Source organism: Plecotus auritus (genome assembly GCF_963455305.1).
Source record: "Plecotus auritus genome assembly, chromosome: 3".
Classification (NCBI taxonomy): domain Eukaryota; kingdom Metazoa; phylum Chordata; class Mammalia; order Chiroptera; family Vespertilionidae; genus Plecotus; species Plecotus auritus.
Window position 1 is genome coordinate 96,235,790 of NC_137772.1, and position 26,657 is coordinate 96,262,446.

Sequence of the window (26,657 nt, forward strand, 5' to 3'; positions counted from 1 at the left end):
ATGCTAAAAAATGACACTAGACCCCCAACTTACACCATACACAAGAATAAACTCAAAATAGATAAAAGACTTAAATGTAAGTCATGAAACCATAAAAATCCCAGAAGAAGCCATAGGCAGCAAAATCTCAGACATCTCTCGTAGCAATATGTTTACAGATACATCTTCTAGGGCAAAGGAAACTAAGGCGAAAATAAACAAATGGGACTACATCAAAATAAAAAGCTTCTGCACAGCAAAAGAAACCATCAACAAAACGAAAAGGGAGCCCACTGTATGGGAGAACATATTTGGCAATGATACATCAGATAAAGGGTTAATATCTCAAATATATAAGGAACTCATACAACTTAACAAAAGGAAGATAAACAATCCAATTAAAAAATGGGCAAAGGACCTAAATAGATACTACTCCAAAGAGGACATACAGATGGCCAAGAGACATGAAAAAATGCTCAAAGTCACTGATCATCAGAGAGATGCCAGTTAAAACGACAATGAGGTATCACCTCACACCTGTCAGAATGGCTACCATCAACAAAACAACAAATGACAAATTCGAGTGAAGATGTGGAGAAAAGGGAACCCTAGTACACTGCTGGTGGGAATGTAGACTGGTGCAGCTCCTGTGGAAAACAGTATGGAGTTTCCTAAAAAAATTAAATATGAAACTGCCATTTGACCCAGTGACCCCACTTCTAGGAATATATCCTAAGAATCCCGAAACACCATTCAGAAAGAATGTATGCATCCCTATGTTCATAGCAGCACAATTTACAATAGCTAAGATCTGGAAACAGCCCAAGTGCCCATTAGTAGATGAGTGGATATGTGGTGCATGTATACCATGGAATACTATGCAGCAGTAAAAAAGAAGAATCTCTTACCCTTTGAGACAGTATGGAGGGACCTGGAGAATATCATGCTAAGTGAAATAAGTCAGAAAAAGATAAGTATCACATGATTGCACTCATATGTGGAATCTAAGTAACAAAATAAATTGATGAACAGAATGGATCCAGAGACATGGAAGCATGGAACAGAGTGTGGAATCTCAGAGGGAAGGTGGGGGAAGATGGGTGGGTGGGAGGTAATCAACCAAAGAACTTGTATGCATATATGCATAACCCATGGACACAGACAATAGGGTACTGAAGACCTGGGGTGGGGGGCCGGGGTGGGCTGGGGGACATATGTAATACTTTCAATAATAAAGATTTATTTAAAAAATGCTATTACTGTAATGGTGAGCTGCAGAGCTCAAAGTAGGAAAAAGCAAATGGTGCCTCACTTTCTGTGATTTTCCTTTCTCTCCTTTCCTTTCTCAACTATGTTCTCTCAAGATCTACTTCTTCACCTCCAAAGGTGGACATATATAGAGGAGATTCTCCTTCTGACCCTTCCAAAATTAAATAATGGAACTGAGGTTCTTTAAATAGGATTGGGGATTATTTTCCTCTCTCTACCTCATATTGTGGGTCAGAAACAGTGGTTACTTATGGAACACACAGGCAGAGAGAATGATTCCTTCCTTATTTTCTATTCTGGGCTGATCTTCCTTACAACTCCCTTCCCAATTTGGATATGGACGGGTTGGGGTAGACGGGGAGGCTAAAATAAGTAATTAGTCTGATGCAGGTAATATTAATTTTTAAATATACAAACTTTTGATTTTCACATTTCCTCTCCCTCCCTGTTCTTCACTAAGATGGCATTTGGGTGAAGTGGTGGGGAGTGGTACAGGAGTGGATAGACCCACCTGGTGAGCTCCAGATCCTTTATGGCTCTGCCCTGAGCAGCTGCTCTGGCCTGGTGCCTAGACTGGAGATCGCTGAGGGATAACCTTCCTGCCTGGAGTTGCTGCTGAAAACTCTTGCTGGTAGAACTCGTGTTATGCTCGGTCATGTCTGGTGGTGCTCCTGGCAGGCTCCACTTTACTTTGGCTCTTTCGGGCATGCCTACCTCTGGGTCTGTGCCATATCCTTCAACCAGCTACACATGCTTCTAGTGGTCTGTGGACCACTGGTTCTCCATAGTTGGTCTCAGGTAAGCTGGAACAGTTTATAAATTTTAAATACTGAACCTGGTAGAGGGCAGGCACCTTCTTAAAATGAAAATTAACGAGTAGGGATTTTGGGATAACATTCATTCATTTGCATTTATTAAACATTTGCTAACAATATGGCCATTACTGTGCTGGGTTGTGAGCTTAGAAACACAGGTCACACAGTTCTGTTCTCCAAGAGCTCACAGTTCAGTCAAGGAAGCAGGAAAGTAAACTGTTATAGTAGAGAAGTTGTAGTAGAGAAGGATGATTGTATATAGCCCAAACTGGGACAATTTTCTTTAATATATATATATTTCTATTGATATCAGAGAGGAAGGGAGAGGGAGAAATCAATAGATACATCAATGATGAGAGAGAATCATTGATCAGCTGTCTCCTGCATGCCCCACACTGGAGATCGAGCCCACAACTCAGGCATGTGCCCTGACTGGGAATTGAACCGTGACCTCCTGATTCATAGGTCGATGCTCAACCACTGGGCCATACCGACCAGGCTAAACTGGGACAATTCTAAAGGTAAAGGTACGATTAAAAATGGTTTAAGATGGTAAATTTTATGTTATATTCTTTTCCTACAATATACAGAGAAAGAGAAGGTAGGTGCTGTTAATGCTCAGTCCAGGACAACAGACATCAATCAGGGCAGTTCTGGGCAAACCAGATGAATGGACAAGCTGTACTAGAAAGATGAAAGGGAGCCAGGAGGCAGAGACAGGGCCGGGAGAATGATACAGTGTCTTACTTTCCTCATCTCTAAAATGGGGATAATTATGGCACTTCTTTCATATGAGTAGTTAGGAGAATTCAGTGAGTCAATTCAGGCTCCTGGAATACTGCCTAAGAGTTGTATTTTTTAAATCTCCTCACTCATTTTTCACTAGTCACCTGTAGTTTTCCTTCATTGTAGATCTTCAGATTTTTGTGTGTATTTTTTACACAGTAACCTCTCAACAGAAGTTTGTGGTTTGATCTTTCAGACCTCATTATACCCTCATCAGTGAAAATCACTCAGCTCTCCAGCACACCACATGTCAAAATACACAGTGAACTTTTGGAAGTTACCTTATTTCCAGCCCTTTCTCATTTCCTCTAGAAATTCTGGGTATTCTCTGGTTCCTGTCCTTCCAATCTTGTGGTTGTTTTCATCTTTTCACAACAGGCAATTACTACAGGCAACTCTTTTTAAAGGAATGGATCCTTTTTTAATTTATAGAAGTAATTTCTTTACTACCCCCCCCCCCCGCTTTTAAAATAAAGTGGCAGAATGAAGAGATATAATTAAATGACTGTGCTCCTACTGTCACCTACTGTTCTTTTCAAGAGCTGATTTTGAAGTGATTGAACCTTGTTTTGAGATAACATGATAAAGGATGAAGGATTAGAGAAAAGATCTGGTTGGGAGAAACCAATATACACTGAGTGGCCAGATTATTATGATCTCTGAATGCATAATAATCTGGCCACTCAGTGTATGTGTGTGTGTGTGTGTGTGTGTGTGTGTGTGTGTATGTATATGTACCATGTTTTCCCGAAAATAAGACAGTGTCTTATATTAATTTTTGCTCCCAAAGACGCGCTAGGTCTTATTTTCAGGGGATGTCTTATTTTTCCATGAAGAAGAATACGGTACACATTTATTGTTAAATGAAAATAAAGGAAATTTATTACCTGTATACGGTATGGTAGTACAGTAGTTGTCAACACAAACCAGACAAACTGTGAATCCTACAGCATCAAGAATTTACTCATTTATTCAATGACAATCATGTCATCATCTTCTGGAACATCATCATAACAATCCAATTCCTGAATTTCCTGGTGAATTTCTTGTGACTCCATTTCTTTCAGAATCAGTGTACCAAATCTCTCATGTTTAGCAATAGCACTGTCTTTAAATGAGTACTTCTTGTCAAGGTAGCCTGCTCGCAGTGCATTTGCAATGCAACTGTCAGTGATTTTCTCCCATGAATTCTTCACCCAAGTCACAACTTCTTGCAGTTTATGTTTCACAAAGTTTCCACGCTGATTTCTCTCCATTCTATTTTCAATGCAGTCATTAATTTCCATGCGCAAATTGTCTTTGAATGGCTTGTTTATTGCAATATCAAGAGTCTGGAGATAGGCCGTCATTTCTGCGGGAATCATTATCTGATCTATTTTTCTTTTGTGAAGAAATGTCTTCATGTCTTTAGCGTGGTGAGTGCTGGCTGCATCCCAGACTAGCAGACCTCTTTGGCTCCCTCGCATAACAAGCGGCAGCATTAAATCGACCCACTTCCTTATAACTGCTTGTGTGGCCCAGGCTTTTTCAGTTTCAAGAATAAAAATGCCCAAAACACGTTCAATCTTTTCCTTCTTGCCCTTAGAAACGATTAAAGGTGGGATTTTAGTGCCATCCAGACGAATTGCCAAAATACAGGAAACACGTGCACTTTTGTAAGCAGTGGAGGGAATGTACGCTAAGGAGGCACCCCGCTGTTCAATTGTTGTTTGATATGATTGGCCCATAAACACTGCAGTTTCATCCATAGCAATCATGTTGGAAAGATTGTATTTAGAGAAGTCAGCATCATCAATAAAGGACTTGAATGCAAGTGCTCGCTTAATAACTTGAGTATCTTCCAACCTAAACAATGTTGGTAGATCTTCTTAAAGACAGTTCACTTCGCTGAAGGAAATTATCCAGCCAGTGTTGTGATGCTTTGAAGTCTTCGGGGGCTATGTCAAACTGGTGCCATTGCAAGGGCAAATTCTTGAATCTGAGCCCTATTCACAACCAAAGCCTTTGCTCTCCTGTCAACAACCCATTCACGGATCAGGTCTTCCAGCTCGGAAAATAATGGTTGCCGACCTGATCCACACTTGCGCTTTTTAGCATTTCCCTTGTCCACTTGTTCAATGAGGTTACCATACTCTGCTCGCCATTTTCGGACCAATCGGATACTCAAAATCTTCTCTTTGCAGAAAGCAGTAAGATTTTGGCCCCAAGAGTCTTCCACAATTCCTTTCTTGTACTCCACGGAGTAGCTTTTTCTTTTTGTGCTCATTTCTAGGGGTAAAAAAAAGGAATTGGGGTATCAAGGTGCGGGGAGGGGGATCACTCAGAATGACACAGGGGGTATCAAAGGGGGAATCAAAATGGCACAGGAGAATCAGAGGGGGATTACCATTTTAGTAACCTCTTTTGATCCTCCTGTGTCATTTTGATTGTCCCCTCTGACCCTCCTGTGTCATTTTTTTTAAATAAATCTTTATTCAGATTATTACAATTATTTCTCCTTTTTCCCCCCATAGCTCCCCTCCACCCATTTCCCACCCCACCTTCTGCCCTTACCTCCCCCCCCAAGTCCTCATCCATAGGTGTATGATTTTTGTCCATTCTCTTCATGAACCCCCCATACCCCTTTCCCCCTGAGAATTATCAGTCCACTCCCTTTCTATGCCCCTGATTCTATTATATTCACCAGATTATTCTGTTCCTCAGGTTTTTAATTCACTTGATTTTTAGGTTCGCTTGTTGATAGATATGTATTTCTTGTTCATAATTTTTCTCTTTACTTTTTTCTTCTTCCTCTTCTTTAAGAATACCTTTCAGCCGAAACCGGTTTGGCTCAGTGGATAGAGCGTCGGCCTGCAGACTGAAGGGTCCCGGGTTCGATTCCGGTCAAGGGCATGTACCTTGGTTGCGGGCACATCCCCAGTGGGGGGTGTGCAGGAGGCGGCTGATTGATGTTTCTCTCTCATTGATGTTTCTAACTCTCTATCCCTCTCCCTTCCTCTCTGTAAAAAATCAATAAAATATATTAAAAAAAAAAAAAAGAATACCTTTCAGCATTTTATATAATACTGGTTTGGTGGTGATGAACTCCTTCAGCTTTTTCTTATCTGTGAAGCTCTTTATCTGCCCTTCAATTCTGAATGATAGCTTTGCTGGGTAGAGTAATCTTGGTTGTAGGTTCTTGCTATTCATCACATTGAAAATTTCTTGCCACTCCCGTCTGGCCTGCATAGTTTCTGTTGAGAAGTCAGCTGACAGTCGTATGGGTGCTCCCTTGTAGGTAATTAACTGTTTTTCTCTTGCTGCTTTTAATATTCTCTCTTTGTCTTTTGCTCTTGGCATTTTAATTATGATGTGTCTTGGTGTGGTCCTCTTTGGATTCCTTTTGTTTGGGGTTCTGTGGGCTTCCTGGACTTGTAAGTCTATTTCTTTCACCAGGTGGGGAAGTTTTCGGTCATTATTTCTTCAAATAGGTTTTCAGTATCTTGCTCTCTCTCTTCTTCTGGCACCCCCATAATTCTGATGTTGGTACGCTTGAAGTTGTCCCAGAGTCTTCTTACATTATCTTCAACTTTTTGGATTTTTTTTTTTGCTTTTTGCTTTTTCGGTTGAGTGTTTTTTGCTTCTTTGTATTTCAATTCTTTGACTTGATTCTTGTGTTCCTCTATTCTGTTTCTGGGTCTCTGTATAATATTTTTTATTTCAGTCAGTGTATGTTTAATTTCTAGTTGGTCCTTTTTCATATCTTCGAGGGTCTCGTTATATTTATCGGCCTTTTCTAGGATATTCTTAAAAAGCCTTATAACCGTGGTTTTGAATTCTATATCCATTCGTTTGTTTTCCTCCATTTCTTTCGTTTGTGATCTGATTCTTTGACCCCACATTTTCACTGATTCCCTGAGTTGGTAAGGTAGATATTTGTGCTAGGTTTCCAATATGGCCCAGTGGGTCTGCTTCCCCAGTTAACCTGAGGTGGACACTCTTGGTGCACCCCTTTGTGGACTGTGTGTACAGCCTTGTTGTAATTAAGTCTTTATTGTTGTTGGTATCACTGGGAAGAATTGACCTCCGGGCCAGTTGGCTGTAAGGATCAGCTGTGTCTATGCTGGGAGAAGTTCGGTGCTGGAGACAGCCTTATAGGATTAGACTTGCCAAATTGCAATAGCCTCTGTGCTCAGCTTGGATGGGGTGGAGTCTCAGTCTTGGCTTCCTGTTAGCCTTGCCCTTGCGCGCATGTGCGCTTTCAGTCATCCGCCTTCCCCAGCTCGAGTCTCCGCCTGAGAGTCCAGACTCCCCCCACAAGAGCGTGGGTCCCCAGGGGCTCGCCTGGAACTGGGGTTCACTGCAGTCAGAACTGGGGCTCAGTGCAGTCAGAATCCTCTGACTACCTTCCACTAGGGAAAGCCTGTGGCAACTTCTGCAGCCTTTGTGCGCACTGGCGCGCGCGCGCGTGCGCACTTTCAGTCCTCCGCCTTCCCCGGCTCCCGAGTCTCCGCCCGAGAGTCCAGACTCCCCCCACAATAGTGTGGGTCCCCAGGGGCTCGCCTGGAACTGGGGTTCACTGCAATCAGAACTGGGGCTCAGTGCAGTCAGGATCCTCTGACTCCCTTCCACTAGGGAAAGCCTGTGGCAACCTCCGCAGCCTTTGTGCGCACTGGCCCGCGTGCGCCTTCAGACTTCTGCCTTTCCCCGCTCGAGTCTCCGTCCGAGAGTCCAGACTCCCCCCGTAAGAGCGTGGGTCCCCAGGGGTTCGCCCGGAACTGGGGTTCATTGCAGTCAGAACTGGGGTTCAGTGCGGTCGGAGGCTTCCTTCCCCCTTCCGCCAGAGAAAGTCAGCCAGGCTCTCAGCCGCCCTTCCTCTCTGCACGCACAAAGCCCCTTTGCCGTACCTCCAATTCTCTGTGAGCTTTTCTTTTTCCTTCTAGTTGTAGAATTTTCACTCAGCCAGCTTTCCTGTGGTTCTGGATGGTGTCCGTTCTGTCTTTTAGTTGTAGTTTTGAAATTGTTGTGCGAGGCAGCAGTTTAGGTGTTTACCTATGCCGCCATCTTGGTTTCTCCCTCCTGTGTCATTTTGATTCCCCCCTCTGATCCTCCTGTGTCATTTTAAGTGATCCCCCTCCCCCCACCCCTGTGCCACTGAACACCTTCACCAGACATCCCCCCTACCCCTTTATCAGACATTTACCCCCTGGGGCCTGCCTGGGGACTGTCACTGGGCTTGCTGGGGCCTGGATCTGGGCTGGAGCAGGGTCTGCCACTGACTGAGAACCTTCAGTCATCATGAAGGCGGCCGCGAGCATCAGGTAGTGTCACCAGAGACAGACCAGCACTCACCACCTTCGCCGCGTCCCGTCTGCTCTAATCCTCCTGTTCTTCTACACGCATCTGCGAAAGTCTCCTCCTCTCTCCCGCCCCGCGCTCACCGCTCACTCCAACCTCCGCTCCGCCTCCACACAGCAGTGACGTCAGGACTCAGCGTAACGTCACTGGTTGCTAGACGCCAGTCGGGGCAGCCCTAGTGACCAGTTTATGGTAAATTAATTTTCATTCTGAGACAGAGCCTGGGGGCCTTATTTTCGGGGGATGCCTTATATTTCACTCAGAAGGAAACCTGTAAGTAGGTCTTATTTTCGGAGGATGTTTTATTTTTTGGGAAACATGGTGTATATATGTGTGTGTGTGTGTGTGTGTATACATACATATATACGTGTGTGTGTGTGTGTGTGTGTGTGTATACATACATATATACGTGTGTGTGTGTGTGTGTGTGTGTGTGTGTGTGTGTGTGTGTGTGTGTATATGAGGCCCGGTGCATGAATTTGTGCATGGGTGGGGTCTGGCCAGCCTGGCCAGGGGGAGGTGACATGGGTAGTTGGCCGGCCTGCCTGCTGGTCGAACTCCTGGTCGAGGGGACAATTTGCATATTAGCCTTTTATTATATAGGACTAGAGGCCTGTTGCATGAAGAGATTTGTGCAATAGGCCTTCCTTCCCTTGGCTTCCAGCACCGGTTTTCCTCTGGCACCCGGGACCCAGGCCTTTGCTCCGGCCAGAGTCTGCCTTTGCTCCGGCCAGAGTCTGCCTTCTTTATCTTTGCTGCAGACTCCAGCCGGAGTCTGCCATCTTCATCTTCACTGCAGACTCAGGCTGGAGTCTGCCATCTTCGTCTTCGCTGCAGGCTCCGGCCGGAGTCTGCCATCTTCGTCTTCTCTGCAGACCCTGGGCAGAATATGCAGTCTTCGTCTTTACTGCAGACTCTGGAGTCTGCAGTCTTATCTTCGCTGCAGCACTCCGCTCCTGTAGATCCCTTCACCCCCGCCCTCCCTCTCATAGCAGACGTCCTGCCCCCTCTGGCCACTCTGCGCCTGGAGTAGCTGGGCGGCCACCATCTTTGGCCTTCTAATTTGCATACTCACTCTGATTGGCTGTAGGTGTAGTGGAGGTATGGTCAATTTACATGCTTGTCTATTATTAGGTAAGATATACACTGAGTGGCCAGATTATTATGCATTCAGAGATCATAATAATCTGGCCACTCAGTGTATAGTGACATTGATTCATTTCAGTAGAGGGCATACATTTACTTGCGATAGCTGTGGACATATTACTGCTGGATTCTGATAGAATTTGCTAAGAGCAGGAGTTCAGATTTCATCCCAGATGCTCTCTCTTGGGCCTTGACTGAGTATTTGTAGTACGGGTCCCAAGAATAGTGGTGTGAGCCATCACTCTTGCATGGTTGTGACTCCTGATATGCTTTCCTTGGTTCCATTTATCACTGGAAGTGACAAGAATCTTGTTTATTGGGATCTCTATGTGACTGCATTAGGCTGTGTTCACTCTGCTCATTTGATGTTAATTTAGCATGTGTTCAACAAATGTTAGTTGAGTTCTTGACTATCAGACACTATTCTAGGCAGGGGATAATATTAGTAAACAAAACAAAGATCCTTACCCCTGTGGAGCTTATATTCTGGGGAGAAATAAACAATAATCATAAAAGGTAAATAAAGAGGGTGTTAGAAGATGAAGAGCACTGTGAACAAAATCAGAGCAGGATAAAAGGACTTGGGAATATAGATACGGGGTGGATGGAGGTGGAGTTTCCACTTTCTAAAAAGGAATGGCTAGGGTAGTTCTCACTGAGAAGGTGACATTTGAATCAAGATTGGAAGGGTGAGAGGATTAGCCATGAAGCTGTGTGGGCATGAATTTTCTTGGCAGAGGGAACAGCCAGTGCAAAGGCACCATGGCAGGAATATTCCTGATGTTAAGCAGGGAGGCAGTGTGGCTAGGAGGGCAGTGCTAAGAGACGAGGTCGGGGGGGGGGGGACGTCACAGGATGAAAGATTGTGTTACAGACCATTATGAAGATGGTGGCTTTCCTTCTGGTAAAAGAAGGAGCCACTGCAGAATGTTGAGCAGGAAGTGATGAGATTTAACTTGTTTAATTGTGTCACCTGATTGTGTGAGAGTCAACTAGGTACAGGGTTGGGGTGAGTAAGGACAGAAGCTGGAAGACCAATTAGGAGGTCATGGCAGTAGGAGAGGTGATGGTGGCTTTGACCAGGATGATGGTGGCAGAGGTAGTGAGAGCTGGTTGGGTACCTGTCACAGGTATCTATAATTTCATAATTCAAACTTAGTGGTTAATGGTCAAGTATATTCTGTTTAAACAGCACTTTAGCCACATACATTTCTGGAACTGGAATGATGATTTCTCCTATTAAGCACGCATGTGTATACCATTTGTTCATGTAAACATTTGGGATGCAAAACTCATGTTTCTTGAGTTTAATCTTGTTTTAACGCTGGAAAGAATGTAGCTATCCTTTAGCCCCAGTTGTGTAATAAAAGTGAAAATGTGTATCTTTACACATTAAAGGTAATAATTCTTAAAAAAAAAAAAGATATTTAGCCCTGGCCAGTTTGCTCAACGGTTAGAGTGTCAACCAGAGCACTGAAGTATCTCGGGTTCAATTCCCAGTCAAGGGCATGAACCTGGGGCTGCAGGTTGGATTCCCAGCCCTGATTGGGGTACGTTTGGGAGGCAACCAATCTCTCTCTCTCTGTCTTCCTCCTCTCTCTTTTACTCTAAAAAATCAATAGAAAAAATATCCTCGGGTAAGGATTAACCAAAAAAAAAAAAAATCCTATATAATAAAAGGCTAATATGCAAATAGACCGAACGGCAGAACAACCCAAACAACCAAACAACCGGTCGCTATGACATGCGCTGACCACCAGGGGGCGTGTGCAGAACATGGCGGGCATCAGGCATGGCAGGATGGTGGAGCAGGTGAGTGGGGGCACCAGACCAAGGCGGGGTGCTGGTTGCTGTCATTGGGGCGAGTCTCTGGTGGTTACTGAAAATTCTTTGTTCTCGCACCTGCTGCTGACACTGGCCCCACTCGCACCCGCTGCCAGCACCGGAGCCGCTGCTTGCACCCACTGCCAGCGCTGGTCCCACTTGTGCCTGCAGCCAGTGCTGGAGTTGCCACTCGTACCCACTGCCCGGCGCCGGTCCTGATCGCTCTGCGCCGTCAGTGGATGTGAGCGACAGCTGCCGGCCCTGATCGCCCCTGAGGGCTTCTCCACCTCCCTCTGCTCTTGAGGGGTGATCGGGGCAGCAGCTGCCACTTGCACCCACTGCTGGCACCAGCCCTGCTCACACCCACTGCTGGCACCAGCCCCAATCGCTCTGCACCACCGTCAGCAGGTGCAAATGGGGCTGATGCCGTCAGCGCAGGGGAGCGGCAACAGTGGGAGCGGGGATGCTGGCAGTGAGGGGACCGGGGCCGCGGCAGGAGGGGCTGGGAGGGGGTGCAGAGGATGGGCCAAGACCCACCCCTGTGCTCACCACAGCCTTACAGCCCACAGTTCCTTTCAAGGTGCACGAATTCATGCACTGGGCCCCGAGTATATTTGTAACGTACAAAGCAAAATTGCTCCACCCTTCACCACACCAACCACTACCAAAATTTGGTACTTTTCCTTAATGAGCCAATAAAAATATGCCTCGACTTGGAGGGTTTCAGTTCAGTACAAAAATGGCAGCCATTTGTAGAATAAGTACCTCTGGACTTGAGAACTAAGCAAAAATATTACTGAGGCCAACTAAAATCATGTGGAATTCAGCCAATATTAGCCAGCTCAGAGTGCAACTAGCCCTAGTGGAGGGCCAGATGCTGACAGGGCAGGGATGAGATGCAGCCAGGACTTCGAAAAGGAAACTGATCTTGAGGGAGGGAATTTTCACCTGACGTAGCATTTAATACTTAGCACTCCAGTGAGTTATTTCTGTTGATTGTTTTAATATTGTCATTGTTATTCATATGTTTATGAATGAGGCTGGCTAAGAATTTTTAGTGAACTCTTCTTGATAGATGGGTGACCCAGAGCCCCTGGCTGCCACACTAGTTCCTTACAGTGAGGATCTGGGGAAGACCGAAGGGGATGCTGAAGGGGAATTAATATTTTAGAATTTCCTGTGAAATCTGGAACTTCTAAGTGAGAGCATGAAGCCCAAGTTTGTCTTTAGAACATAAATTCTTCAACAATAAGCCCTAGATCTTTTCTTGTTCTTACACATTTGTGGCAGCATTTGCATAGTAGGGGGAAGACAGGGTTTCGAGTGGAACTGGTCTGGTTCAGATTATTGGTGAGGCTTGAATAAGTTAACTGCCTTTAAGCCTCAGTTTCCTTCTCTGTACAACTGAGTTTTTTGCAAACCTACTTGTTAGAGGTTTTGTAAGGATCATACCAGGCCATGTAGAGTTATAGGAACCATCATCTGTTGTGCAAGGCTCATTAAATAGCTCCTTCCTCTTTTTCCACCACTGGCTCAAACCATTAATTTTAATTGATGATTTAACATCATAGGTGTTTATAGTTTAATTTTTTATAATGAAGTATATTACATTTCATAATTTATGTGATTATTGTGGCAGGGCCTAAAACAAAATGAAACAAACCTAACACAAAGTCTATATCAGTGAGTTTTTTGTTTACAATTTAATATTTACAAATTCTTCTCTGTAATATCTTATGTCACATTTCTAAAGACAGCAACAAAATAACCAAAAAGGCAGAGATTCATTTCCATTTCTTGTGGCTGGAGACAAGTAGATGCTTTTTAGCTGCTTTACTTTGCATGTCATGTTTAACTGAATGGGATTTTTTTACTTGAGGATTTGTAATATCTAAAAAGGGCCTTATAAATTGATTGACCAGCATTTTAAATAGGATCATAAGTATCAGTAAAGCTTAAGCAGCAGGATAAATTCTTGCAGGGTTTAGATATCTTCTAAAGACATCTTTCTGTGCTCAGTGGAGCATTTGTGTTTATAACATCCATTTTGATGGATTTAAACTGCATTGACAGTTTCTTTGTATATGAAATGAGAAATTTGACTAGATTATTGCTCAGGTGTCCTTCAGTTTAAAATTGAAATTCTAAATTCCAAAATTTTAGTTTTAAGCTAATGAGAAGACAGTCTTGGAAGATGCCTCTGAAATTAGTAGATAAGTGGGAAGCCTCATGATGTGAGGCAGGGTAACAGAAGGAAGTCACTGAAGCACACCAAGTGGATAGTGTAGGTTTCTCCTGATCAGCTTTGGTCTCTATTTAAACATTCATTTTTGCCTACAGTAGATTTAGGAGTACTGATGGTTATTGGTATTAATTAAATGTTTAAAAGAATTTGAGCCCCTTGGAAATTGATGCAATATAACCACGAGTGTATTTTAGTATTATCTTAAAGAAATATGGTATATGAAAAGAGAATGTTATTGGGGTAAATTGTATTTAAGTTTCCCAATTAATATGATTTTGGGAAAGGCTCTTGAATTATTAAAGCTTCAAGTTCCTCACTGCAAAATGCTGTATTTACCTATTTTTATTTTTTCTATTTATCTTTATTTTTTCTATTTATCTTTATACTAGTATAGAGAATAATGAAATAAAGTTCATGTGATAAGGACTTTATTAAGTACTACGAAGTGTTATACTCTACATAGACCATAATCATTAATATCCTGAGTTTTTTTACACTAAACTGCTGTGCTGCATGTAGTGGAGAATTAGAAAACTCAGACATGTAGTTAAATTTGAAAGAATTCTGATTGGAAAACAAGGAGAAAGTACCTATGTCATTATGGCCAAAGGATAATTGAGCTTCTTTCTTTAGCAGCACTTCTCTTTTTAATTTTTTTGATATATGATATATTTTTTCTTTTCTCAGTTTGTACATGTATTACATTTTTATAAAAAATAGGTAAAGCACCAAAAAATACATGAAACAGGAGGTAAAAAACCACTCATGATCTTACCATCTTACAGCAACCACTGTTAACAGATTTCCTTGAACTCTTCTTTTTCTCTGATTTTAGTAAAGATCATTTTATATATACAGTCTTTTAAACCCTGCATTCGCCTAACATGATGTTTCTCACACACTGAAGTGATGGGCAGAAATACGGAGCCTTAGCCACATAGGTATTTGAGCTACTGAATCAACCTGGAGTGCCTGCCTTCTAGTCCTTTTGTTTAAATTAGATCCTTTTTGTTTAAAGTCACTTTAGTTAGGTTTCTTTTATTTGCAGCTCAAACAACCCCAAACTGAGAAAACTGTCTTGAATTTATTAATTCCTCCCATGCATGATTTCTTCCTTATTTTTTTCACTGAAAATATTTTATTGGCCTTTTGTATGGAAACTGGAATTTATTTGCCAGGAAGGATGATCCCATCATACTTCTGCTGGAACCAGCACATGGCCTTTTCTTTGCTGATTCTGTGTTTGGCCCTAATGCAACCTGTCCTGCGTTTCTTGTCTGCGATGCTGAAACCTGGCCTACCAGTACCACATAGACATCCAGGATGTAGATACCAATGCTTGGGTCATATTTGATCCCCAGATTGAGGTGTTCTGGATCCCAAAACCAAAGTTTCCAGTATCTGAGAAGTAATTTTTTTGTAATTTGTACTCTCACACCTTCAGAACTTTCTCCAAGATTTCTTCTGCCTCAGCCCCATGGACTGTGCAGTGGACAGCAATCTTTTCATTTTCTCCTAATGCCAAAGGATCTGACAGTGTATCTGGCTTTGGAGAACACACGGGTCTGGCCTGTGAGCTGCTTCAGGACCTTGGCTGCCCGAATCAGTCTGTCTCCACTTTTCCCCACACAGATGTTGAGGCAGTGCCTGTGGATGCAAAGTTCCCTCATGGGGTTCTCCTTTTTCCCTTAATTCTGCGCCATTATGAGAAACAGGAAGAGATTTCTTCCTTTTAAAACATGTGAATGTAGACTAAATTGCTATGAGTGGAATTTGTGGATTAAAGATTATACACTTTATTAAGTTTTTGACCTCTGCGGGATTTCCTTTATTTTCTTGCCAGTTCATCGTGAGATTTTAAAACATGTTTTTTAATGAAAATTTTGGAGTTTTAAACTGGTAAAGTTTCCTTTTCTTCTTCTTAAAAATGTTTGGTTCACTACAGTGCCTGCAATGTTATTTCTTTCTTTATATACACAATTTTTTTTTTAGCATCTACTCTATGCCTGATACTTTTGCACATATTTCCTCATTTAGTAACCCAGTGTGTGTGTGTGAGTGTGTTTTAATAGGCATATTTTACCCATTAGTATTCACTGAATGTTTGGTCTTACCCATGGCATCTTGTGTTAGGTTTTCAAATTATTATGCTTTCTTATTGTTTACCCTTTTCTGAGTTTTGTCTTGAATTTTCTTTAAATTTCCTTGTGACTTGGAAGTTAAATATGTCTAATTTTTGTTATAATTGTGGGTACGTTTAATATTTGAACTTATCATTGGAGCAGTAGCTGTGGAGCTCCCCTAAACTATATAAGCTTCACCACATTCTTTTCTTCCTTCCCTTTATAGCCTAAGTTTTGTTGAAATAATTAGAAATGTTTGTTCATATAATTTTTTTTAGCATTTTGCTTTCAAGCCTCCTTGCTGAATATTTGTATCATGATTTCAACATCATTAGCATTCATAATTTAGATCACTATAGTTTTGTTACTTTTATTGCTCACTGCTATTTGTTTTATACTTATCTATATCTATACTTTCAATATCTTCTACTTTATTGAGTTCTTTATTTTAATTTATTTTTTAATTGATTGTATGTGCCCCTTTCTTAAGAATTTTTTTTCCAGAAAGAATATGTGGAAAGTACATTGCTATCTTTCCATGTCTATTAATATTTTTTCATTTGCTTTATAATTATGATAATTACAATATTGATAATTTAGTTAAATTTGGGATTCTTACTAGGTCACAGTCTTTTACCTTCCAAGTCCTACAAACCTTACTCCATGGTCTTTTAGCAGTTAGTAGGGCAAGTGAGAAGCCTGATGTCCATCTCATTCATATAGCCCCCCCTTTTTAAAAAAATCTTGGTGGGGATTCCTATGTCTATTTTTTTTTCTCCTTGACATTCAGAAATTCTGGGATGTGTGGATCTTTTATGATTAATTCTGCCAAGTTCTGTGCATAATTTCAGTTTGGAAAACTCATTTTAAGCCCCCCACCCCGCCATTATTTACTTAATTAATATTTCTGCTTTACTTATCTCTCCCTTCTCTTTCTGGAATTCCTGTTATATACATATTTGATCTTCTGGATCTGTTGTTCAGGTTTTATCTTTTTCACTGATAATTTATAGTTTTTTATTATTTTCCTGTGAATTCTGGGAAATTTCATTGAGCACTAATTTTATGCAGTAGTCAGTCTGCATTTCACTGCCTCCATTCTTTAGGCCACTAGTTTCACTTTTTGCTTTCAAATACTATTTCTTGTTACTCCCTTTTCACCTTTCCTTGAAGTAATGTTTGTTATAAGTGATTCACTATCAGTTTGAAGTTCACTGAGAATGTAAATTTTAAAATTTGTAAGCTTATCTTGTTTCTTGCAGTTATTCAGATTATTCCCTGTCTCTTCTATCTAGTTTGCTTGCTTGTCTGCTTGCTCATCTGCCAAGTGAGGTCTAGTTTATTCAGTTTGGGGAACTGAAATAATGCTTTATCGGAAATTGTGTAGACCATGTTCATTTCTTTTCATTACAGGCAAACAGAGGGTAAAAGTTAGATTTATTGTAATTTCTTATCAACAGCTTAGAATTCTAATAGTTTTTGTGGGGTAGAGATGGATCTATCAGCAGTGGGAGACAGCTGCAGGGCAAAGTCCCCCTTTGTTGCAGAACAGTCTCTCTTTTGTGTTGTCTTGGCAGCTCTGAGCCTACTGGAGTAGTTTCCCTTCCCCTTGCATAGCTGGCTGGCTTGGCTTCCAGGCAGAGCCTTTAGCATGACTCTTTGTCCAGCACTGCCTTGCTTCCAGCCTCTGCTCCTACCCAGAAGCTGTCTGCAGGCTCTGAAGATGAGATCCTGGTGGACTGGGCCCCTCTCTGTGTAGTGGAGTTTAAAGTTTGAGACTGATAGCCATTGTGTTCCAATCCTGGTATTGCTACTATTAGCTGTGTAACATTGGCCATTTTGTTTAACCTCTGAGCACCAGTTCACTCATGTGTATAATAATATTTAAATTTATTAACACTCTAAGGCACTTAGTAGGGTCTTTGGTTCTCAATAGCTAATGAATGGCGGCAGTTTTATTGTTGAGGTTTTGGGAACTGGCTGCTGATTAGGCTCTTTATTCACTACTCTCTTTTCTAAACCATCTCCTGCTCACTCTCCTCAAGGGTTCAAGTTTTGGATGGGGCTCCTGTGAAGTGGTCAGTTGGTGGTGAAGAATTTTCTCCATCAAGTCAGTTGGGTCATTTTAGCAAGGAATGATGAGACAAAGTAGTGGTCATATGCATCATGTTGGTTCCAGGTACTCATATATAATTCTTTAAACCACTGACTTTTATTTTAATAAATTATGTGAGGTAAGGGTCCACTTTTTGGGAACTAACTAATTAGGGCATCACCGTTTATTGTATAATTAATCTTCCCCCACTATAATAACTTTTTTAGTATGCTAATTAGCATATATGCTTTTAGTTCTGTTCCATTGGTCAGTCTGTTTAATTTAGTACAGTACCATGATATTTGAGTCTTCCTTCAGTGACAAGAATAATTGTTAAGTGCATAGGGATTGGAGACAGACTTCTGGTTTGAATTCTGACTTCTTTAATGCCTGAAAGGTTGAGTAAATTACTTAATCTCTCTGGACCTCAGTTTTATCATCTTGAAAATGGGCTTAGTGTTAGTGCCAATCTATAGGATACATGTAAAGATTAAATCATAATTCTCATAAAGTAATTAAAACTGAGCTTGGCTCAGTGTAAGTGCTCAATAATTGCTAGTTATTATTACATCTTAAAATACCGTTCCATGTGTAACACAGACTTTTAAAAAAAACATTTAACTTTATTGTTTATATTATTAGGAAACCTTTTCTATTTATACTTTTCCTAGCTCTTTTGTCTCCCAAATTTGGAATGAGACTTCCGGGCCTTCTGGGGAAGAAGGCCTACGTGCTGGGAAGGGGCCATGAGACCATATCTCAAGGCCTGGCCTGGTGTCAGCACTGACAACTCTTTCTGGGGCATAGTCCACGGCCTCTCTGGAATGGGAGTAGTCTTATTTTCCTTATTATTTAAGCAAGCAAGTGTTTACAGAAGCCAAAATAGCAGGGTTAAAATTTCAAACAGCAGTTTTTATATAAGATGGATGCTTCATTATGGCCATTTTAATGATGTTGATTCTATTAATCCATGAACACCATATATTCTCCCACTTGTTTATATCTTCCTCTGTCTCTTTCTTCAGTGGTCTGTAGTTTTCCGAGTACAGGTCTTTTACCTCCTTGGTTAACTTTATTCCTAAGTATCTTAATTTTTTTATTGCAGTGGTAAAAGGGATTGTCTATTTAGTTTCTCTTTCTGAGAGTTTTCATTATTGGTGTATAAAAATGCCATTGACTCCGTGGTGTTGATTTTGTATCCTGTTACGTTGTGGAATTCATTTATTGAATCTAGTGGTGTTTTGGTGAGTATTTAAGGTTTTTATGTACAATATCATATCATCTGCAAATAATGACAGTTTTATATCCTCCTTTCCAATTAGGATGCCTTTTATCTCTTCTTGTCCTATCACTGTGGGTAGGACTTCCAGTACTGTGTTGAATAAGAGTGGTGAAAACAGACATGCCTGTCTTGTTCCTGTTCTTAGGGGAAATGCTTTTAGTTTTTGCCCATTGAGTATGAGGTTGGCTGTAGGTTTATTATATACTAGAGGCCCGGTGCATGAAATTCATGCACTTGGGGGTCCCTCAGCCCAGCCTGTGCCCTCTCACAGTCTGGGAGCCTTCAAGGGATGTCCGACTTATGGCATACTCCCGCCTCCCCCTTACTGCTGCCACAGAGGTGGGAGAGGCTCCCGCTGCTGTGCTCGCCAGCCGTGAGCCCAGCTTCTGGCTGAGCGGTGCTCCCCCTGTGGGAGTGCACTGACCACCAGGGGGAAGCTCCTGCGTTGAGTGGGATTGGGCCGAAACCAGCTCTCCGACATCCGCCAAGGGGTTTCAGATTGCGAGAGGGCGCAGGCCAGTCCGAGGGACCCCACCAGTGCACGATCATGGCCGGGGAGGAACGCAGGAGTTTGGCTAACCAGGGAGGGACCCCAGGAAGGCTCCAACACGTGTCTGGCCCATCTCGCTCAGTCCCGATCGGCCAGCCCCCAGCAGCAAGCTAACCTACCAGTCAGAGCATCTGCCCGCTGGTAGTCAGTGCACGTCATAGAGACCGGTCAACTGGTCGACTGTCTGCCCCCTGGTGGTCAGTGAACGTCATAGCGAGCAGTTGAGTGGCCTTAGCATGTCATTAGCGTATTAAGCTTTGATTGGTTGAACGGATGACTGGACATCTGGTCTTTATTATGTTGAGGTATGACCCCTCTATCCCCACTTTGCTGAGAGTTTTTATCAGAAAAGGGCATTGGATTCCTAGCCAGTTTGGCTCAATGGATAGAGCATCAGCCTGTGGACTGAAGGGTCCCAGGTTCGATTCCGGTCAAGAGCACATACCTTGGTTGCAGACTCCTCCTGGTCCGGGCTTCTGCAGGAGGCAACCAATCCTGTGTTTCTCTCACATCAATGTTTCTCTCTCTCTCTCTCTCTCCCCCTCCCACTCTCCCTAAAAATCAATGGAAAAATATCATCATGTGGATTACCACCCCCCTCCAAAAGGGTGTTGGATTTTGTCTAATGCAGAAAGCATCAATTGATATGCTCATGTGATTTTTGTCTTCCAATTTGTTTGTGTGATGTATCACATTTATTGATTTGTTTTTTATTGTACCAGCCTTGCATCCCCGCAATAAATCCCACCTTGTCACGATGTATGATCTTTTAAAGATATTGCTGGATCCAATTTGCTAATATTTTGTTGAGGATTTTAGCATCTATGTTCATCAGGGATATTGGCATGTAATTCTCTTTCTTTATAGTGTCTTTATCTGGTTTTGGAATTAATTAGGCTAATGCTAGCCTTATAAGAAGAGCTTGGAAGTGTTCCTTTCTCTTGGAATTTTGGAATAGTTTCAGGAGGATGGGTGTTAGTTCTTCTTCGAATATTTAGTAAAACTCCCCTGTGAAACCTTCTGGACCAGGGCTTTTGTTTGCTGGGAGTGTTTTGATTACTGCTTCTATTTCATCAATAGTTATCGGCATATTCAGGTTTTCTGATTATTCCTGATGGAGTTTTGGAAGATTATATTTTTTCTAGGAATATGTCCATTTCATCCTTGTTAGAATATAGTTGTTCATAGTATTTTTTTAGGATCCTTTGTATTTCTATGGGGTCAGTTGTTACTTTCCCTCCTTTGTTTCTGATTTTGTTTATTCAGGTCCTCTCTTTGTTTCTTGATGAGTCCTGCTAAAGGTTCATCAATCTTATTTATCTTTTCAAAGAATGAACTCTTGCTTTTATTGATCTTTTGTATTGTTTTTTTTTTTTTTTTAGTCTCTAGTCATTTATTTCCCCTCTGATCTTTATTATTTCCATCCTTCTACTTACTCTGGGCTTTTCTTTTTGTTTTCTTTCTAATTCTTCAAGTTGTAGGGTTAGATAGTTTATTAGACGTTTTTCTTTTTTTGTGATGTAGGCCTGTAGTGCTATGAACTTCCCTGTCAGGACTGCTTTCACTGTGTCCCATAAATTTTGGGTTGTTGTATATTCATTTTTATTTGTTCCCAGGAAGTTTTTATTTGTTTCTTGATCTCTTTGATAACCCATTCATTGTTTAATAACATGCTATTTAGTCTTCATGTGTTTGAATGCTTCTGAGTGTTTTTATTGTAGTTGATTTTAATTTCATGTCATTGTGCTCCAAGAAGATGCTTGATATGACTTCAATCTTCTTGAACTTGTAGAGACTTAGTTTATGTGCTAATATGTGGTATATCTTTGAAATGTTCCATGTGCAATTTAGAAGAATGTATATTTTGTAGCTTTGGGGTGAAATGTTCTGTAAATGTCAATTAATTCCATCTCATCTAATATGTAGCACAGACTTTTATTTTTGAGTCTAGCTTCCAAAACTGGAGATTACAAAGCTGTAAACTTTCCTCCTCCTTCATCAACTTCTTTCTCCCTTATTTTCCAGCAGAGTTATGGCTTTAATTCTATAAATAACACCAAGAACTAGTCTTGCAAAGCCTAGGAAGTGAGTTTTTGAGGGAAAGTGGTTGGAAACTTGGCTCTGTGGGCTCTATGAGGGCCAGGATCCCATTTTTACCCTCTTTGTGTTTCTAGTACTAGTCCTGGTTTGTGGTAAATACTTAATACATAATTTTCAAAATGAAGAAAAGGTAATATCTTCAGCCTTTTAATAATCAAAGGTTTTAAGATATTATGGATCCAGGTTGGGGTCAATTAAACTTTTGTAAATTTACAATACTTGTAGCACCTTAAAATTGGAAAAGGCTGATTTTTCTCATATATTCAATACAAAAAATAACTTTAGTAGAGCAAGCAGAACTTTTTTTTAAATTTTTTTTTTTATTTTAGAGAGAGGAATGGAGAGGGATAGAGAGATAGAAACATCGATGAGAGAGAAACATAATTGATTGGCTGCCTCCTGTGGGCCCTCTACTGTATATTTAGCCCAGGCATATGTCATGACTGGGAATCGAACTGTGATGTCCTAGTTCATGGGCCGATGTTCAACCATTGAGCCACACTGTCTGAGCAAGGAGAACTTTTTTTGCTAAAATATTTATATACTGATTAAAGCAATTAAATGGATTTCTATCATACTGACAAAACCCAGAATTGGAGAAGGTAGGGAGATATACATAGCTGTCTCATAAGGAAGCCTTAATCTTTTTAAGTGGCATAAGAAGAGTTGAGAGAGAAATTATACGTGATCATAATTTTCTTTGCTAGGTGAAGAACAGCAGTTTTGTATAACTCAGAGAATTTCACAGAGCAAATCTCCTGTACCTTTGGGCATATTAGAAATGATCAAATCCAAACCTCAAAAATACACTGGACAAAGTGCTCTACATGCCTACATTTTCTTTGGTTCCTGTCTTCTGTTGTTATCTAATTAATGAGAATTTCACCTGACTTCCTTTATTTCACCCTTTGTTCTAATGGTCTGATTTAGTTCTCTCTCTGAGCAGTGAGAAAACTTCAGAAATAGTAGGGTGGTGGCTAAGATGTAGACTTCACAGTCAGGCTGGGGTAACTTCTCGTTCTTCCTCTCACTGGCTTGGGGACCACAGGCAGGTTATCATCTGCATACTGCAGTTCTTCACTTCTACGATGGAAATGAACACAGGATCTTCTCCTGAAACTTTAGTGAGGATTAAATGAAGGAAAGCAGGTAAAGTACAATGTGTTTTCTATAACAAGTGCTCAGTATGTTATTGTCTGTCAGTTTGTGCTGCAATAACAAATTGCCACAGACTGAATGGTTTTCTCACAGTTCTGGAGGTTGAAGTCTGAGATCGAGATGCCAGTATGGTGGGTTCTTTGTGAGCCCCTATTTCTGATTTACAGATGACTATCTTCTCATTGTTTCTTCACGAGGCAGGGAGAGAGAGAGAGATCATTTCTCTGGTGTTTTTTCTCATAAAACCACTAATCCCATTCAAGAGAGCTCCACCTTCGTGACCTAATCTCCTCTCAAAGGCCCCACCTCTTAACACCATCCCATGGGTGTTACGATTGCATCATACAAATTTTTGGGAACACACAAACATTCAGTCCTTAATAGTTGCTATTAATCTTTCTACTACTATTATTTAATTTTCTCAGCTAATAGAAGGAAAAATGGAAGCTTTAATCCAGTGGTCTTAGGCTCTACAGCAGCGGTTCTCAACCTGTGGGTCGCGACCGCTAGCAGGGTCGCCTAAGACCATCGGAAAACACAGATATTTACATTACGATTCATTAACAGTAGCAAAATTACAGTTATGAAGTAGCAACGAAAATAATTTTATGGTTGGGAGTCACCACAACATGAGAAACTGTATTAAAGGGTCACAGCATTAGAAAGGTTGAGAACCACTGTAATCGTACCATCACTCTCCATTTCTCTTCTGGTGTCCCCATATCTGGGCAGTGAGTGCCAGAATGGAACTTTCTTCTTAGATTCTTCATGTACTTTATTTTGTCTTCACTCTTTTTTTTAAGAATTTATTTATTGTTGACAGTATTAGCGATGTCCCCCATTTTCCAACCCCCTACCCTTTGCTTCCCTGTACCCAGCCCCCACCCTACCCCAGGCCTTCCCCCACACTATTGTCTATTTCTGTGAGTTATGCATATATACATATATGTTCTTTGGTTAATCTCTTCTCATCCCCCCCACCGCTCTCCCCACTGAGATGTGTCATTATGTTCCATATATCCATTGGCTTTACTCTCAATGGAAGGGATGCCCACCAGAAAGAAGTTTCTTCATTTTTTTTAATAATGTGCTAGATGCCAACCCTTTGTTTTACTTTATATATCAGGAGGTAAGACAATTATACGTTGGGCAGTTGGAGATATTTCTTAAAATGTTTTGGCTTTTGCTGGGTTTTGCTCATTTTTAGGTTGATGTGTCAGTGAGCTTCATCTACCTGCTGCAGCTCACATTCATGCATGCACATTGCACTCATACATTGGCAAACACACTCTCATTTGTAAACATGCTTTAGACTAAAAAAAATCCTTATTTTACAATTATTTTAGTTATCTTGGCCATGGTTAACTGGTTATTATCAAAACATACCTGTAGGCCATGATCGGTAGAACTTGGGAAATACCAATCCTAGCTGAGAGGTCAAAGGGGAAATTGGCCTTGACCCATTTAAGCAAGGTGGAAAATAGCCAGTTCTTTGGCTTTGTGTTCTTTTTCAACATAGAAGGTAAAGTCACGGCAATTAAAAGGACTCACAAGATTTCACAAAGTATGCTTACATACTAAGGCTTAGTAAAGACAAGCATGCAATATAGCAAGAGAAAGAGAACACCGGCATCAGGGAATCCAGAACATTCCAGGTTCTTTGTCATTTGCACAGAATGTGTTTTTTTGTTTTGTTTTTGGATAATGAACCTTTAAGATACATGTGAGATAGCATGGCCTAGGCAAATAGATCAATAGAACAGATTAGAAAGTCCAGAAAGAGACCAATACACATATATAGTCAATTGATTTTGACAAATGAGCATAAGCAATTTGGTGGAGAAAGGATTGTCTTTCCAACAAATGGTGCTGGAACAATTGAATATTCGCATATTAAATGAACTTCAACCCATGCCTCATATACGTACAAAAATGAACACAAAATGGATCATGCGTAGACTTAAATGTGAAACCTAAAACCATAAAGCTTCTATAATAAATGTAGGACAAACTCTTTGTGACAAGAATCTGTATTTTAACAAAATCTCCAGGTTATTCTTGTACACATTAAAATTTGAAAAGAACTGCCCTGTAAGGTGCGTGTGGAAGGATGAATGCTAGTTATACAGATCATAAAGGGCAATGGGGGAGAAAGATGCTTCAGCAGAGGGTCAGCACATGCTGAGGCATGAAGGTATGAGTGAGGGCAGTTGTTCCATTGAACAGTTCATGCAAGAGTTTTCGTCAATGTACAGTTAAATAAAAAGACAATATAATGAGCTTTTATATCTAAAATTTACCAAGTTTTAGAATTCTAAGATCATATCTTTCTTAACTTTGTAAAATGAAAATGCTAGCAAATTATGGATTTTGTTTTTGTTTGAAGTGTGTGTTTTTTTTCTTGGCAGAATAAAAAGCTGACAACCCTATGTTTAACATTTTTAGTTTCAGTTTCTGTTTGTTTTTTCTGACCTATGAAATCCAAAAAAAAGTATGTCTGTTGATTGAGTTAGAGAACTAAGAGTAGTTTGGAGAGAGTATTGGGCACCTGGGGTGGGTGGGTCCAGAGAACCAAACAGGGGTCAGATCCTGGGGAACCTCATAGGCCATAGAATTGGACTTGATCCCCAAATCGTTGAAGATTGTGACATAATTGGATTTGCATTTTAGAATGATGACTTCTCAGTGGCTGGGTGAGGGAACAGAGAAGGGTGAAAAAGGAGACAGGAGACCAGCTAGGAAGCGCTTGTGGATATCAGTGAGAGTGTGATTAAGGCAATGTAGACAGCAGAAAGAGGATAAACTTAAGTTACATTAAGGAGGAGGAATTGACAGGAATTAGGAACCTATTGGATGGAAGAGATTACTTTACATTACTTAAATTATTCTCTAACTATATTTTGGTGAATTTTGTATGCCCAAGTAAGTGCAATCAGCACAATTCTCAGAATTCCTAAATGGATTAATATAAATGACTATTGAGTAGAGTCATTGAACATCTGTGCAGTGTAGTCCCTCAAAGACAAAGAGAAACTCATTAAAATGAGATTAGAGAGCTAATCTATCTTCATACTTAAATACCCATTCATGAAAAGCTATGATGTGTGAGTCAGAAAATGCTAATTGCATTCATTTTATTACATATATAATTCCTTGGAGAATGCTGTCTAGTGGAAAGATTGGGTACTTCTAAACTTTTCAGACTTTGATTTTTGCAGGGATTAATTCAATACTGCTGCATATTATGTAGAGCAATAATTTACATATGCTTGCTTTACAAAATAGCTTTTGGTAGAGGGGCTATGTGGTATGTCAACCTTAGCTCAAGATTCTTACAAATTTAAGAACTTTTTTGTAAGTATCCTGAAAGGAATATTAGAAAATAAGATAGTTTCAGCCATTATTTTTACCTGAAATTCCCCACAGAAACAAAAATGAGTATTGACTAATAAGCAGAAGGTTTCGTTTCTTTGGCTTCTCTGTGAATTGAATGAGTTTACATGTAAGCTTTTCTGTTGGCATGGCTTAAATCAAGCATGCTTTCCAAGGGAGGTCAAGACAGTGAATTATTTGTGGTAATAGACTTTTCTTCAACCAACATATAAAGAATTTTTGCTATTGTAGGTTCATCTGCACTTTGTTGCACCATGTACTTTGATACATCAAGGCAATTCTATGGAAGCTTATGGGGGACATTCAATGTGGAAGGGAAGTCCATGTGATTTTGATTTATGGGATTTATTAACATTCATGAGTATGTATTATGTATCTGAAGAACCCACAGGAAGAATGGTTGATTATAGGAGGAGAGGGTATTTGTATATGGTGGGTTTTTAAAAGATGATGAGATTTTCAACCATTTATGCCATTTAGTGTTTCCCAGTAGTAAAGGGAATTTAATCTCTTAATGAAATACATTTAAGCATTACAGAAAATAGACATTTTCAT

General features: G+C 40.8%; 1 protein-coding gene and 1 pseudogene across 4 annotated transcripts in view; one reads left to right on the forward strand and one right to left on the reverse strand.

The window, feature by feature from the left end:
- WDFY2 (WD repeat and FYVE domain containing 2) overlaps positions 1-26,657 on the forward strand; it is a 324,311-nt gene that overhangs the window by 126,217 nt on the left and 171,437 nt on the right. The gene's annotated exons all lie outside the window — the stretch shown is intronic.
- On the reverse strand, positions 14,569-15,077 carry LOC308244018 (large ribosomal subunit protein uL5-like; annotated as a pseudogene). Its single transcript has one exon. The product of its transcript is annotated as a large ribosomal subunit protein uL5-like (transcript).